The sequence below is a fragment of the Thunnus maccoyii genome, chromosome 1 (assembly GCF_910596095.1).
Source record: "Thunnus maccoyii chromosome 1, fThuMac1.1, whole genome shotgun sequence".
In the NCBI taxonomy this organism is placed as follows: domain Eukaryota; kingdom Metazoa; phylum Chordata; class Actinopteri; order Scombriformes; family Scombridae; genus Thunnus; species Thunnus maccoyii.
The window spans coordinates 21,894,301-21,911,136 of record NC_056533.1 but is presented as its reverse complement, the minus strand read 5'-3'; the positions used below and the strand labels follow the sequence as shown (position 1 = coordinate 21,911,136).

Below are 16,836 nucleotides of genomic sequence, written 5' to 3'. Positions count from 1 at the left end.
ATAAATTGTCCAGCATTTGCAAAGACGTCAACTAAACCCCCACAAACAGAAGTCTACAACCAGCTTGAATACCTGCAACTACCATTGAAACTTACCTCGTTATTGATATCTCATATAAAAATGTCCTTTTTTTAGGTAATGTGATGTTACTGGGTATTTTTAATACTATGTCAAGTTATTCTGGTGTTTCTGGGCCAGCCAGGAAGGTGTAGGTGAATCGCTTCGCGCACTGACAGAGATGCGAAGAATGCTCGGAATGAGAAGAGGAATGAAATGAACGCAAAGAGCGAGTTTGCGCCGGGGCGGAGCGAGAGGTGGCGTCATCCCGAGCCCGGCAGCCAGCCTGGGCAGCGGGCAGCAGGCAGCAGCAGCAGGGACAGGCAGGGTAAAAAAAAAAAAAAAAAAACATCCCGGGAACTGTGGCCTTCAGGGACACACCGAAAGTCAGACTTCACAGCTCTCAGCACCTAATTCCCCACCTGTATCGATTTATAAGTATAGTTATCAATAGAGATAAAGCCCCTCCCAAATTCAACAGTTACCCCCACAGTTAAGCAAGAGAGTGTTAATAATGAGAGTGTTTTTTATTATTCTAATAATAGAAAATTATCATAACATTCCACCAAATTCCTTAAAGGATGGGTTCACTATTTTTCATGTCTTAAAACAACAGTCAGGTTCTCATATGAACATTGAAATAGGTTTTTCTCGTCATAATCATTCCTCCTGTTCTTCCTGGCCATTAGAAGATTCCTTCATAATGCACTTGCAATAGAAGTGATGAGTGGTGAAATCCACAGTCCTCCTTCTACAAAAATGTATTGAAAAGTTTATCTGAAGCTAATATGAAGCTTCAGCTGCCCAAATTAGTCAAATCAAGTAGATATCTTCCAATGTTACAGTCTTTTTAGTGCCAAAGTCCCTGTTTTGGTTACTATAATTTCACCGCAGCTCAACAAGGAAACACAAAGAGGGAATTTGATGCTAAAAAAACTGTAAATGTGGCAGATATCCACTTGATATGACTAACTCAGACTGCTGAAGACTCATATAAGCTTCACATAAACTTTTAAATGCATTTATGTATAAAATGACTGTGTGGACACACTGTGGATTTTGGCTCCCATCACTTACATTGAAAGCACATTTGAAGGGAATCCTTTAACAGCCAGTATGAACAGGAGGAATGATTACAGCAAGGAAAACTTATTTCAGTGTTCATATGGACACCTGACTGTTGTTTTAAGACAGACTAAAAAAAATTGTGAACCTATCCTTTAAAGTTCTCCACTCAAAAGTGTGTTGTTTCTTCAGTTGGATGTTTGAGCTTCACTGTGCAGAATGATGTACGTGCAGAGTTTTAAACTAGTGGGCTGTTTTTACATTCATCTGCTGAGGGAGCTCTCCTTAAATATGAGTTTAAGACGTGTACTGTGGTGTAAGACTCATGAGTTGCTAAACGGATAAGAACCTAATGGCACAGAATGATTATGACAAGTATCATAAGTAATAAGTAGTAGTGTGTTGAATTGTCATTATAATGAATATATAACCTCACAGACCACATATAATCAATGAAAGGGCACAAAAAAAATGTTAAAAGAATCTCACTTAATGCACTGGATAAACTGGAGGGTGTGTTTGTGTTAAACTTCACTTTAAATGTGTGTTAAACTTCACTTTGACATGTGTTTGTATCAAACTCAGTGTTTCCAAAAAAAAAGGGAAAAAAAAGAGTGGCTGTGGGAAAGGAGCGAGAACAAGGGGGATGTGAGGAGAAGTATTGCAGTGGAGAGAGAGCCAGGGGAAGCTCTGAAAATAATGGTATAATATGATCCTTAGCAGTTACAAAAAATAAAAGAGCATAGCTGGATGGAAGTGGTCATGCCAGATATGACCAGCTCGGGCCAAAACCTATTTCAGAGATTTTGGGCCAACAACAGGTGACGTAAAAAAAATAATATTGGTGTGTTTGGCCAAGTACGAAGAGGATGGACACAAGGCGTGACCTATGCCGACCCTAGGGTATATAAGACAACGCCCTGAGTTGCGAAAGTCAGAGCAACGGGGTGGTCTATTATGAACACTGTATTGCTCTCTTTTATTGCCTGGCATTAAAGTACATTTTTGCTGCTCAGAAACTCTGACTCCTGATTTTTGAACAACAAAGAGAAGTTTGGCCTTGACTTTTTTTCAACAGAGACCCAGCAGAACTGATACGACAGTACCTGCGAGCATCATTTGTGACATCACAACTAGCTTGGAGCCAACTGTGGTCCAGTATGAAACTTATCACAAGAGTGATATGGAAACTTGAGGCCTCCTGTGCACATATACCAAAGGAATGACTCAGTGAAGTAGGAGACATCTTGTGTCCAACTGAAAAATATTTGCATAGAAATATTCTGGATTTTTTATAAATAGAAGGAGCAGAAGTCATTTTAAGAATTAATGGGGAAAGTGAACCTCTTTCTGTGGGAAAACATATTTGACACAAATTATTAAGCCAAGCAGTGCATTTTTATGTCTGGAAGCGACCTTTAAAATCTGATCTGAGATATCCTTTCAAAAAAAAAAGCTAATTTATAATATGACACAAAAAATAACAAATACATCAAAGGTAATTTATAAAGATGTACCATAAAAGCACAACATAAAGACATAAAAAGTCAACAATTTATCATATGTGATAAATTCACATATAGGCACATGTGAGTTTAAAATATTTCACATGTAATTAATTTATATTGGCACATGTAGTTTTGGAACATTTCCCAGTAAAAGAAAACTCACATGATACTGGGACATGTGGGTTTTTGACATGTGAATTTCACATGTTGCAACAACACATTTCACTGGCTCTTTTTATGACAGACCAACCAGTTTTATTTTCTAAATAACATACTATTGCTGCATTTGCATCATGTGTGATGGAAAGTGGTAATTTGAAGGATTGCCGTGGCTACATTAGTGTTCATGCCACCTCAAGACATTCTTACCAATTATGAACATAATTTACACACTACATGAATTTTCTACCACTGAGATACACAGTTGTATGATATGGGCAGAGTCGGTCATGTGTGGTTAAAAGAAAAGTGTGCATTTAACAAATTAGCTTCAAACTACAGTTACACTGAATAATGGGCTTTGGCAGACTTAAGGCTTCTCAATCTATTTGCTAAACATTGTGTAGTACCAACTTGTATATAATGAAGGTAGATTACAAGACTCCCAGTCATGATTACCACTTGAATGTTGAGAAGAACTGTATTTATAGTTTTAAACTGGTATATATGATAACTTCCATATGACCTGTTGCTGATGAAAAATGATTAACGTTTCATTTAAATTCCTAAAGAATACCAAACACGTTGCTGACATGGTTCTTCTGTCGTCTGTCATTTTCCCTCAAGATACCTTACACAAAGTCACATCTTCAGTATGAAGAAGGGAATTCTTTATTTTCCGATCACGTTCACTTCTTCATAAGCGTATGCACTCAGTTCAGGAATGTAATATTTCTGACAGCACTTAAAGGCAGCAGCTGACGGGCCAAATTCAAACAGGAGAGGAGTGGAGTGTTGAGAGCAGGCCTACACACAGATTGGGTGTGGAGAAACTAAAAGTAAAGAGTCATTTTATAGTCACGAGTATAAACAAACTCCAACTGGGTATAATTGTCAGCATATAAACCAATCATAGATTCTTAAAAGTGCATTAATTTTTGTTTTTCTCTAATAAGCCCCTCTCTTCAGCACTATGATATATTTATTATGTGCCATGCTATGGATTAATGGCAAATTTTATCTTATATGTCATTTTAAAATCTATTAAAACTCTAATTTGTAAACAAAAAGTTAGTTAATTTTAGGTCTCACCTGCCACGTCATACCTGAAAGAAATAGGTGTTATCATATTTTACTACGTATTTACTACTACTACGTGCTCAAAATGTACACAGATTCAGAGAATTTGTAGAAAAGTAGAGTCGGGCAGATTTACAAGTGAGAGTTCAAACAGTTATAGACAGAAATCCCAGTCAAAGACACAACTGCAGTCCTGTCTGAACAAGTCATCCATTAGAAGCCAGTGTTTTGACACCAATCCTTCAAAAGAAAGGGATCTATGAAGATGAACGACTGCCCCTCTGAGGACATCCATCAGCACCTTTTAACACCTGTCTGTGCACGTTTGGCTGGGAGAGAAGCACGGGGAGGTGTATGATTTAAATGCTCTTCATACAGGATTGTCTGTCAATACATTTTCATGTCACCATGTTCATTTTACTGTCTGACTTTTTAGTACAGTCTGTTGGATATGTACTTCCTGGTATAGCTTAGTAGCCACTTATCTTAGCAGTTGTTGTTATATGACCGTCTCTATTCTCCTGGGTGTTGGCCGTTCCCTCAAAAACAAATTATTAATCATCAATAGGCAGCTGTATCTAAGACCTCTAAAGTGAGAGAGCCTGTCTTTTTTCTGCAGCAGTATGTAACAACAGTACCTCAGCTGTAACAGTGGTTATTCATCAGCTGACAGTGTTTGAAAGCTACATGTTGACCACAAGATTTGAATATCCTGAAAGGTCTCCAGTGGGTCTGTGTAAATACTAAGCTGTGAAATATCTCAATTCATTCATAGCAGAGCTTCACACGTGTGTCAAAATTTAGAAAATTCCCTCATACGAGAAAACTTCAGGGTCAGAGCACCCAGAGGAGACAGTATTTTGTAGATTACTGAGCCAAATGATTACAACTACATTATGGATATATTATTTCTGATGTTCTTATCTTGTGCAGCTGTCATATTGCATCATTCCTGGAGAAAACCACTGTTCAAAGTCACTGAACTGCTCACTCTGTGACAACCCTGTTCATTCACAATCGCTCAACTGTTGTGTAACAGGGTGTGGCCACATGAGTGGTGCAGTCATATAAGCTGTATAGGTAGCAAATGAGACAAGACAGATAAATGTGTCAGCAGAGAATAAACGAAAAAGCGGGAGCGTCACATGTTCAAATGCATGCTCCACTTATTAGAGACAGGTGGTTCAGGTCCACACGTCTATAAATACACACATATCTGCCAGTCTGCACAAGAAAAGTCCTTTTCTTATTTGTTTTTACTGAACATTTAAAAGCAAAATATACTGCGTCACTTGAGTACAATGAAACCATATTACCTACATATTAAATTACCTATAACATATTACCTGTGCTACTGTGTGTAAGTTATTTCATTATTTATTTATCATTTTAGGATGTTTATTTTGAATAAATCAAGCATCTTCGGTGTTGAGTAGTGTCCTATTGACAACAACATATGTTTGTTATTGTAAATAACATTTTAGCTGTCATTTGTATGCAAACTAGTTGTGATGACATAACTGAATACAAAACTGAATTAATGAGGGTCTTAAAACTAGATTTTAACACAGGGACTCCTTCAAGTCATAATAACAAATTACTGTTGCACTCTATGAATGCTTGCACTGTGTTTTTATCTCTATGCTCATTGTACTGGACTCATTTGTCAACATTACATTATATTATTGCATCTTTGCATATCATGTACATATGACCTATCACACAAAACCTTACTTCCCTCCAAAACTTACAAAATGTTTGCATATTATCGTATGCCGTCTATAAATGTTTACAATTGTTTCACTATGGGTTTTTTTTATATTTCTGTTCTTTAGGTATATGATCCTTTTTTTTTTTTTTATCTTATTGCAATCCTGATTCTTCATTTTTGCTGTTCTGACACCTGCACCAAAACAAATTCCTTGTACATATACTTGGTGAATAAAGTCTAATTCTGATAAAGCAGAGCCCACTTTAAGGCCAATATCTAGTCGGTTAACATTGTGCTATAGTGATTCTCAAACACATTTTAAATTAAATTAGCAAAAACCAGTTGACACACAGTAAACCTGGAACTGTCGAGGCCCCTGGAGTTCAAGGGCCCCTGGGGGACTGTCCAATTGGTAATCCATTATAGGAGTGACCAATCAAAGGACTTGTCTCCATGCACAGTAGGCTGTTACAGAACCTTTTCTTTTAGAAAAGAAAGAAAGAAAGAAAGAAAGAAAGAAAGAAAGAAAGAAAGAAAGAAAGAAAGAAAGAAAGAAAGAAAATATCATCCAGTCTGTTTTTATGAAACCGTTTCTGATGGACGTATAATGTCATTAATATGCAGCTGAAAAATGACAAATATGATATGGCTGTAAACACATTTTTGGCTGGTGCCAGTTCTTCCCACCAGAGCAAGTCAAAGCCCAGATTTTACGTCTGCATTACTCAGACCTGCACTCACCAGCACTGCACTTACATTGCACTATGTGTACACTTTGCCCACAAATGGTCAATTTTTTCCCCCAAAACTGAACAAAAACTGGCTAATGGGCCTGACCCTGCTTTTAAACAGTCTCATAGTTGTTCAGGAATAATACTGTAATAATAAACCATTTCTGTTTGCACGGCAGGCTGCTGTTTTCAGGTGCCCCTGTACCAATTAGATTTCTTAATAGTATCCTTACTATAAATAATGTGTATAATGGGCCCAACAGGTCATGACTTAGGATGGTGCTTTCTCAAGTAATGACAGCCTGCAGTAAATACTGTATCTCCTTATATTTCCCACCATTCTTCACCATGAACCTGCAAAGGTTTAGATTAGTTTTCAATACTTTGTTTTTCTATTCACAGTAAAATTTGTAAATTATTACGAGTAAAGAAATAAAGAACTGACTTTAGTTCACATGCTTTTGATTACTGCTTCCAGGCACTTTTGGCATCCAAATGTGTCAACCATAGCAACCTTTGCATTAAACAAGATGTGTAAATGATGGCAGCATGCTGTACATTACACTAATTTTGAATCTAATTCTTTTTGCCAACCAAGATTCTTCTTTACACTTTTGCACATTTTTCATTGTGACGACCCAAAGAAGGTGCAAGCATCTCTATGCTGTATGAACAATATATGTATATGTGGTCCATCTTGTTTGGACCTTCCTTTCATTTTGTCTTGAAATCTGAAAATCATTCTTCCTGAAAAACTTCAAACAGATAAAAGCAGAAGACACTCCAAACCTTTTTGTAATCCTTATCTTTTTGTGCTCACTAATGCCTTCACTCTGCTGTGTTGCTCTCAACATTCATGTGTTTTTCAACTGAGATAAAAATATGTCAGAGGACTCTTTTTCATAAACCTATTTGGGACACCACATAGATAATAACAGTTTAATCATTAAATACATGCTTCAGAGAACACAAATCAGCTGTTCCAAGCCGGTGAAGCTATAGTTTCTCAAGCGCTTAAGTCCTCATTTGTGACTCCAGGGTTGATAAGAGACTGTTGGTCTGTGCTATGGTATTGCTTTGATTTGAACCTGCTGCTCACAGCCTCTAAGGGAGGCCGTGGTGCAATAGAATTAGCCTGGTTTAGTTCATTTTACTCCAGATCTGCCCTGCCGCTGCCACTGCCTGCTCTGGTCCAGCCTGGCCTGCAACCTCCTCTAATCAGATAGCCGTGTAAGGCCAGGTGCTTCCCTGGCTCTCTGCTTTGACAGTCAGCCACACTGATTTGCTTTATTCAGAGATAAGAGAAGGACTAGTGAGGGCCACTTACTAGCTAAATGAATAGGATTGGGGGAGCCCACATCCCATTTACCAAAGCTTCTGATTATTTCATACACTTTGTGTATAAGTGCTCATGTGTTTGTTTTTTGTATATTTAGTATATATTTTAAAAGTTTTAGTTAGTGTGATTCAGTTTGAAATGTGTTTAAACCACAAATAAAATAAACAACTCTGGTCTGAATTTTCTGTATGTTGCACATTTAATATGTGCCTCATCATTTTGGCATTTAATAAAAAGTTATTAATTGTTGAACTGTCTCAAACCAGGTTGTTTGGAAATGCCCCCTTGTGGCAGATCAGAAATTTGCTCAATTTGCTGCACTAATCTCAAAACACACATATTCCTTGTATTCTGCATGTTTTCCTACACCATCTTTAATGCTTTTGTTTATGTAGGGGCCACAAAAGCTTTAATAATTATTTTTTTCTAAACAAGGATCTTCCTGTTGTCCTCGTGTTGCAAGACATTAGATTCTTTATAATGCATGCAGCAATCAAGTACAAACAAGTAATATCAAGATTATTTCCAAAAGAGAAAGGTACTAATACTCAAAAGCTAACAGCCCACACCAATTTTTAACTCTGTGCAATGTGAATGTCAGGGTAAGATGTAGGATTTTGAAAATACACACAAAAGGAAAAAGGAAAATCATTGCTTAACTAAAATTGTAAAAGCCAATAGACTGTAAAACACTATGTTTCATGTAGCCAAGAGACAACTATTTTGATAAGAAACTTGTGTACAGTAAATTATAGAAAATGTGAAGCCCAAGTTGCTAAGTGTGGTTTTCTCATGAAGAACAAACCATTACAAAACATAAGTAGGCCCACAGATCATTGTAAGAAGTGTCAAAGTTAAACATTTATATACTCTAAACTTTATTTATTTATTTTGGTCTGCACTTCACATATACAGTGCTTCAAGTGAGCAGATTATCTTCTTTTTTTGGATTAAAAAGATTATTATCCTATGAAAAAATGTCCAATGTACAATTAATATGCAACAGAAAATTTAAATCAGTACAAATAACTATAGTCAGCTAATTATCTGCCAGTTTTAGTGAGCATTTGGTGCAAAACTTTTCTGGAAGATAAAGTGATTTTATAGGTCTGTGACCACAGTTGTCGTTTAATGTGAATTCAGCTTTTCTGCTGTGGAACAGGTTAGCCACACAGCCTGTGTCACCATGGTGATCTACGCAGCTTCTGAAATTTACAGTATCCCACTAAGTGAACTTATTGGAACTTAACCATTACATACTGTTCAAGTCAAACTGACCAATTTTTACATTTGAGAATGATAAATTAGACCAGTTTTTATTCAAAAATTGCTTTCAAAACTGATGTTGCATTCCTTACATTCAGTAGAAATTCATTGAAATCATTATGGCCTTTATATTATCTTGTTTTATGTAACCATAATGTAGGGTTATCGTTTTTCTTTATTTACAAATAGTGTAAAACCTAAAGAATACACTTTCTCTGCTTTCTGAAAGCTTCATCAAGGATTGATCACCTATTTTTTTAATGGATGATGAGGTATTTATGAATGAAAAATAGATTTGTGATTCAAAAGTTTGGAATGGAGACTAATTATGAGGGGATACTGTGAAGGGTCAGGATATGAACAGTATGTAAGGGTTAACTTTTTTTATTGTGCTTCATCAATCAGACAGTAAGGAGCACAGTAAACATACATTTGAACATAAAGTTCAAAAGTGAGTTAACTTTGAAGCTTCCCAGTTTCACAAAGCTGCATCACTTTGATCACCATGGTAACCCATACTGTGCTTGTACCAGGTTAACAAGTTTGTTGTAAAATAAATAAACAGGCAACATAGTGAGCCGTCCACTCTGGAAATATTGAGTGACCATTCCTTCAAGGCTCAAATATGAGCAAAAATACGGCATTCAAATCAAAGCAACAACTAATAAACTGGATTCTAGTGAGCTATAATTGCCTTAACAGATATAAAAGCCATCGGCAGGGTGCCATGCTTTCCATAATGGTTTATTATAAGCAAGATGTAATAAATGTATGTAGCACAGCCAGTTGCCACCACTCTGGTCATTAAACAGGACTCCATTAAATATAAGGTATTCTGTAGTTGACCAACAGGTCTAATGAACGAAAATTACTGCTGCGTGCAGTGCAGAAATATCCAATAGTGATTGGTTCACTGCAGCCGATATTCAATATTCCATCACTGTGGCACTTGTGGAATATGAGGCAACTTAGTGGAAAAAAATACACTTTTAAAAATTGTTTATTGGATTTTTTATTATACAGTAGAGAGATGACAGGGAACGAAGGAGAGAAAGTTGTAGTCTATGGTCAGTGTTTCAACCCAATGATAAGCCATGGGGGCATCCGAAAATACACTGTTGTACTGCCAACATATTCTTGTAGAGTTTTTCATCCAAATATCAGTAATCAGTTTCTTCTTGACTAAAATGTCAAAATGTCTTTTTACATTCTGTAAAATTGACCCTGTTACTTCATTTTACTTTGCATTGCTTTCATTATTTTATGTTTATACCTTATCTAATTTTAAATGTGCTGCACTTAATGTGCTGATATTGCATCTAATTGGTTAGTTTTTACAAATGCCACAGCTCATGACATAGAGTAATAACTCACCTCATGAGGAGACATCTGTTTGGGATTACTTTAGTCTAAAAATTGAAATGGTACACTGTATCAAACAGCATTCTGCCTGACATTATGCATAATGAAAGCTACATCTATTTAATACATTTTACTTTTAGTACCCGTTGCAATGTGAAACTGTGTCCCTTTCAATTAGAAGGATAGAGTAAAGCTTGAATCTGTTCTACAGACAGTTCCAGCTGCTGCAATATTCACACACACACACACACACACACACACACACACACACACACACACACACACACAACATATTCTACTAACTACAGTACTGTACTGTATATCCAATGTAGCTTTTGTACTAAGAGCTATTAAACTGGGAAGATTTAGCTCACTTTTATGCTCTGCCATGCTGCTGTTGCTCAAAAACAACATAGTACATCTAATGGGGGTTATATATAATACATTTGAACAAATTTGAACTTGCTGCTGCTGCTATTACAAAATTTCATGCTCAAACTTACATGACAACAGTCCAATAATGTTGCTTCAGAGCTGATGCTTCAGGAGATAAATTGCTACTAATCAGCATCATCTTTATATGTATATTCTAATGATTATCGGCTGCATTGCTACATAAACCTACACATCCACACATGCAGGCAATATGCAGTAGTTTATGGTTAAAAAACAAATATGACAAGGACACAGGTAAAAACATACAGTATTGTTACAAGTACCCAAACATCCACATAAACTATATATCATACAGTATATCTACACAAACATACAGTATGTGAAAGGGTGTAAGAGAAGCTGTGTAAAATATATCGTTTGATGAAATGAAGTTCATACAAAACCTTCACAGATGGAGCTTCACATCTAATATGCTGGTGCACCCATTTGTGTGTTTTTATCACAGTTTTAAACAGTTTGCATACTTGCCTGCAAATCTCTTTATCTCTGTGGCAGCTCAGTTGCCTGTTCAATAGAAGGTACTGCCAGTGGGACACAGACATTAAAGACAGATTATTGCATAACCAATGTTTAAAATGTGATTATGACCAGATGTGCATGCAGATTGCATCTGCGGCAGAGGATTTTGTGATATCACACAGATACATGTTTTTAGAACAAGGCTTTATGTGCGGCCATCAAAAATAATCAGAGCACCGTCAAAGTTTTGCCATCTGGCAAAAAAATAGTTGGACCTACAATATGATGCAAAATATTTCAGAAGGAATAATATTCCTGCTGTGCCAGTTGTTTCAGCCACTACTTTACAATAGAATAAGACTTTCAAAGGATTGTCAAATACAAATTTACTGTACAAATTCATAGTGCTGCACATCTTTGAAAGTCTGAACATTATGTGTCTCAAATGTGGCTGCTCAAATGCAGAAAGAGCAGCCATCATAGTGAAGAATATAGATAGCATTTGATAGATTCTCCTGTTTTGAGGTCCCAGCATAAATCAATAACAAACACAAGTTCCTGGACCTCTAATAGATATAAACTACTCATCCTCAGTGTCAGTCCTGCCAAGCTCACCTTTTTTGAGGTATTTTTCTTAACTGCTGTGAGAATAACCATTGTCCTATATAAAGGACAGAAAGGACAATGGTCTTAGCATGTGTGGACAGGCTTATTTGATATGAATACAGTGGTATATAAAGGCAGATACAGGAGTGTAATTACACCTAATGGCTGGAAAAGCTCCTGTTCAAGACATCTTGGCGTATGATGTCTGATTATGGGTGATCATTTTCTGCTTTTTGGTGAAAAAGCACATCTCCCAGGTCCTAGGCTTTACTGATGATAGTGGTTCAGAACAATGGGCTATTGAAATGCATTGTCACTATCCCAGCTTAAATGTCAGAGGATGAGGCTGGCAAGAAATCCAGGGCTCAATTTATAGTAGCATGCTCAACCAAAACTAAGAGCATCTATGATGCTATGAACTGGAACAAACCTTGAGCAGCATTTTACCATCGACTCCAACATAAAAACATACCGTACATTTTTCTTGAGGAGACTGATTTCCTTTTATCACTGCGGTGTTTTAAAAAGTCAAATACGGTGTATCAATTCAAAGTAATAAGCTCAACACTTAATGATTATTTTAAAGTATACACAAACATAAAAAGGTACCTGTATTGATCAAAGTGAATGTATAGGGGGGGAAAGTCTAAATAGGTTTTCAACAATGCACTACCATGTTAGAAGAAAAAAAAAGTACAGAGTAGTAAAAATAACCAGACTACCACTACTTCTTGTATCAATTGTTACACACATTTGAGTGGAGGACTTTGATTATAACATGAAAGCTGAACTATATTTGAACATTTTGAGGAAAAGGATGCTTGCAGGTTTCCGCCTCATCAAAATCACTGATACTGACAGACGTCTGAGTTACTGATACTGATACAGATACTGTCTTAAATAAACTATGAAGTAATGGAGAAGTTACTTGAGAGTAATCAGGAAGATGCAAAACAGGTGGGTCTGTGCATGAAATCACTGATTTACTCCGGAGTCAGATTTTGAACCTTTGTAGATCACCATCATCTATTAATGCCCACTTGAGAACTGATTATCTCTCTCCCTTGCCAAAAATGTATTAAAACAAAAAACATGTCTTTCCCATGACACAATCTTTCTAATCAACACACATGTTTTTCTTGCTGTAATCATTCCTTCTGTTCATACTGGCTATTATAATATACCTTCCTAATGAGCTTTCAGTGCAAGTGTATATAGAATGTATTTAAAGTTTATCTGATGTTAATATGAGGCTTCAGAAAATGGTTTGGTTGCATTCAAGTCTCCCTCAAAACTTCTTCCCATCTAAAAATGCAGTTTGGTGACTGGTAACCGGTATACAACTGTTAATACTTTAAATGGGATAGATTTATGAATTAATGTTATTATCCCTCTTGCATTAGATGGATATGATGCTGAATACACCTAACCTGGCCGTCTTCTTTGTATTTTCTGTTGTTAACTAGTTAGTAGGTGGGTTTCTTGTAAAAAAGACAATAGATGCTTTAAGCTGTTTAAGTCTGTGCATGACCAAGCAGGTAGCTCCAGGTCTGAAAAGTGGAGTCAATGCGGGAGTGACTTAAACCTGCATTCTTTCTATTGGCCAGCAGGGGGCGACTCCATTGGTTCCAAAAAGAAGTCCAGTTGCAATAAGTCTATGAGAAAATGACCCTATTTCTCACTTGATTTATTACCTCAGTAAACAGTTTCCTTATGAGGTTGTGGTCTCAATCGCTAGTTTCAAATCTTCTTCAATACAGCATGATGTTAATTTTGTACTTATCTTATTATGGTCCCATTTAGAGTAAAATAGTGACGAGACAATATAGTAGGATGTGCTTTAGGTTGTGTCTACATTGTGATTGACAAGTCGCTACCAAGGCGAAAACATTGGTCACGTAACGTAACCATGGCATAACCCCAGATTCACAGAGTATAGGAGTAGCCTTAGCCTTTGCTATTTCAGTGTGTTTTCAGTTCATGATTGTAACATAATAATTCTAACATTTTGGTCACGTAAAAAAGTCTTGTTCCGCATTTGGTTGTATTAAAAGACTGTCTAAGGAGTCGGATGTTCAGTTTTCCGGCAAGTACATTTTGTTTTAATGGTTTTAATCCTGTTTTTCTCTAGCGAAAATGAGCATTAGCATTAGCATTATCACAGTTAACCATAGACTGTAAATGCACTGTGCTAACCAAGCTAGCAGCTAGCTAGAAATATGGTCCTTCTGGCAGAGAGAAGGGGAGGAATCTTAACAGAGGGATAGTGTTCAATCATCCTCAATCAGGAGAATGGGAGCACCAGTGTGTGTCAACGTTTGTGTCACCTTCAACTCTATTGAGTGCTGCCCATAACAGGGATCGAACTCACAACTTTGGGATCTAAAAGAGGCAGTGCTGAAGCATTAACTTAAACCACTAGACTACATGGATATACTACTCTCTGAAGGCAAAAGATTACTTTTTTTCATGAGAAATTTGTTCACCTCTTTAAGATGTCTCCTATGATTCATATGTCTAACATGTGACACTGGAAACAGTAAGCAAGATCATATTTTCATATGTAGACTTTTAATTGGATAGAAAATAAGGGCTGCAGCTCTGGCATTCTTATCATAATTAAGGACACTGGAGTCACATTGTATGATGTGTTACGACCCGGCTCTTAGGCCGTGACAAAAACAGGAAAATACAAACAGTTGTATGCAAAAATCAATCAATTATATTTATTTTTAAATAAATTACAATAAAGTAGTACTCCAATGTGTAAAGTGGTCAATTAGTAGATCAGTAGTGTTTGTATGTGGATGTGTGAATGTGTAATGTTGTAGGGTGTAAACCAAAGAGAAATGCAACAAAAAACAAACAAAAGAAACATGTGGTGCCGGGGGGGGGAGCCAGCGATGAGGTCAGAGAGCAAGGAATGGAATGGCTGATCCTAAATGCCTTCTGGATGGACTGGCCGGGTGCACCCAGTTGCATTAATTGAATCTCCGTCTACCTGCACCTAAAGGGAGAGACAAACACAGCAGCCCAAGGCAAGACACAAACCTAAGCCAGAGGGCCGTCACAAATGCTACATAATAAGCATGTGAACCAACTTAGTTTATAAGAGCAGGGTAATGATGAGTACTGCCATGCACCTATATCAAACTTAACATCCCTGAAACACAGAGGACAAATTTTGTTGAGGAAAATTGATTTACCTAAAACAAAGCTTCTAGCTCAGAGATTTGAACATTATTAGTGACAGAGGAACTTGAGGAGCCTGATCACATGGCACACTGGTAAGAGCTGAAAACTGCTGTAAAAGCCCTCACTTTGGACTTAAATTGCTCCAAAGGAACGAAATATATCACAACACAAAATACAACTTTGAGACTTCAAAGTTTTGTGAACATTTTAAAGTTGGAATGGGGTCTGTAGGATAAAGGACGTCCAAGTAGTTGAGTTTCAAAGTGACAAAGGTTCTAACTCAGTTAGATAATTCATCCCATAGACTGCCATTATAAATGTTGATGTTTAAAAATTAATATAAAATCACTGGAATATGCTAGAAAACAGAAAAGCACACATCTGCTGAATGAACTGCACAGTTTGACATTTTAATGGGTTTTTTTTTCTAGCACAAACTATGCAGCAATTGAAAAGGTCCGAAAACATAGGGACTGTGGAATAAGTGGCAGAATAATAAAGAGTGCAAAGAACAAGAGTGAGAGGAAGCAAGTATCGCAACTAGAATGTGCATTTCCTGAAGAAAATGCATGTGATTGCTGCTAGCTGATCAGACTGGTAGTGACAAGGAGGGTTGTTTGTTTATGTGTTTGTGCATGCCAGTATGTTAGTGTGTCTTTGTATGTATTGTTTTGGTGTGTGTGTGTGTGACAGAGAGAGGGGCTGAAGCAGTTTTGAATTGTGAATGAAACCTGAAGCCATTGAAGGTTTGAGTTTACTAATAGCTGTGTGTCTCTGTGTCTGTCTGTGTTTGCTCAGTTAATATTGTGTTAGCAGCAAACTGTATATGTAGCATTTATTTTTAGTTAATTTAGTTATTGTGTTTTGCCCCCCCTCCCCCTTGTGTCTGTCAGATTGTTTGGCCAGCCAGTATATATGTTCCCCTCCTGTCATTAGTCAGGTCAGTTTTGTCTCTGATATGTAGTTCAGTTTGCTGTCTTTTGAGTTCAGTTATGTTTTGTTGACCTGTTTTAGGGCCCAATACATTATTAATCATGATTACTTTGTTCTTTTGCATTTTCGCGGGTAAATAATAACTCACCTTCTGAAACTACAAAAACCTGTGTCCTGTGCCTTGCTGTTCAGTCCCTAACAATGGAGTAAAAATCGAGCACTGTCCCTCCTCATCATTAACATAGTAGATGATCTTATATCTTTGTTGTGAATAGAATCAGAAATATAAAACATTTTGTAAAAAAACAAAATTACCCTAAAACATAGAAGGAGTAACAATAGAGAATTTTTAATTCCTGTTATGATTATTTCCTGCATGCACTTGAGGCATTTTTCATTATGTTGTGTGATGGTTTTTAAATTTGGTACAGAAAGCAACTGGTAGTTTTTTTTAATAAAAGATGATGACTGTCTTTGACTTTCTAAATCCATGAGTTACCATTATTTGAGAGGCTAAGTAATAATCTCTGACATTTTCATCTCAACTGTTTTCTGTTTGTCTGTTTCCAGTTCATTTACCAGAGTAGTGATTTAAGCATTTACACGTTATGTACAGCTGTTCTATGGTGTAGATTGTTTTTACAACAAATTCTCTGAACTGATTTTACATTAAAGGAAGAAGCAAATGTCATGTGAGCAACAAAAACTATTCTTCACTGTAGAGCTTTTCACAGTTTTATTCAGTTGCAGTTTTCAGGCGTCTGCCTTCTCCCTCACTGGTTGTTGGTTTCACTGTCGAATTGTTAAACATTGCCAGACCTATTTCCCCACTATATTAGAGATGTCTGGCCAAACTCACTGTCACTCTGAGACGGCTGAAAGAAACAGTGGATTGTTTGAATCAGAATT

The 16,836-nt window shown here is 36.8% G+C and overlaps 1 protein-coding gene across 10 annotated transcripts in view; it reads right to left on the bottom strand.

The window, feature by feature from the left end:
- Positions 1-375, bottom strand: part of tead1b (TEA domain family member 1b) — a 56,783-nt gene extending 56,408 nt beyond the window's left edge. For 3 of the 10 annotated variants that reach the window (XM_042397819.1, XM_042397902.1, XM_042397985.1), the window contains exon 1: positions 96-374. The gene's annotated coding sequence lies outside the window, so the exon portion shown is untranslated. Of the gene's footprint in view, positions 1-95 lie in introns of all 10 variants that reach the window. The other 7 variants (XM_042398132.1, XM_042398277.1, XM_042398061.1 and 4 more) reach the window with 3 other exon arrangements.
- Between the last annotated feature and the right edge of the window lie 16,461 nt (positions 376-16,836).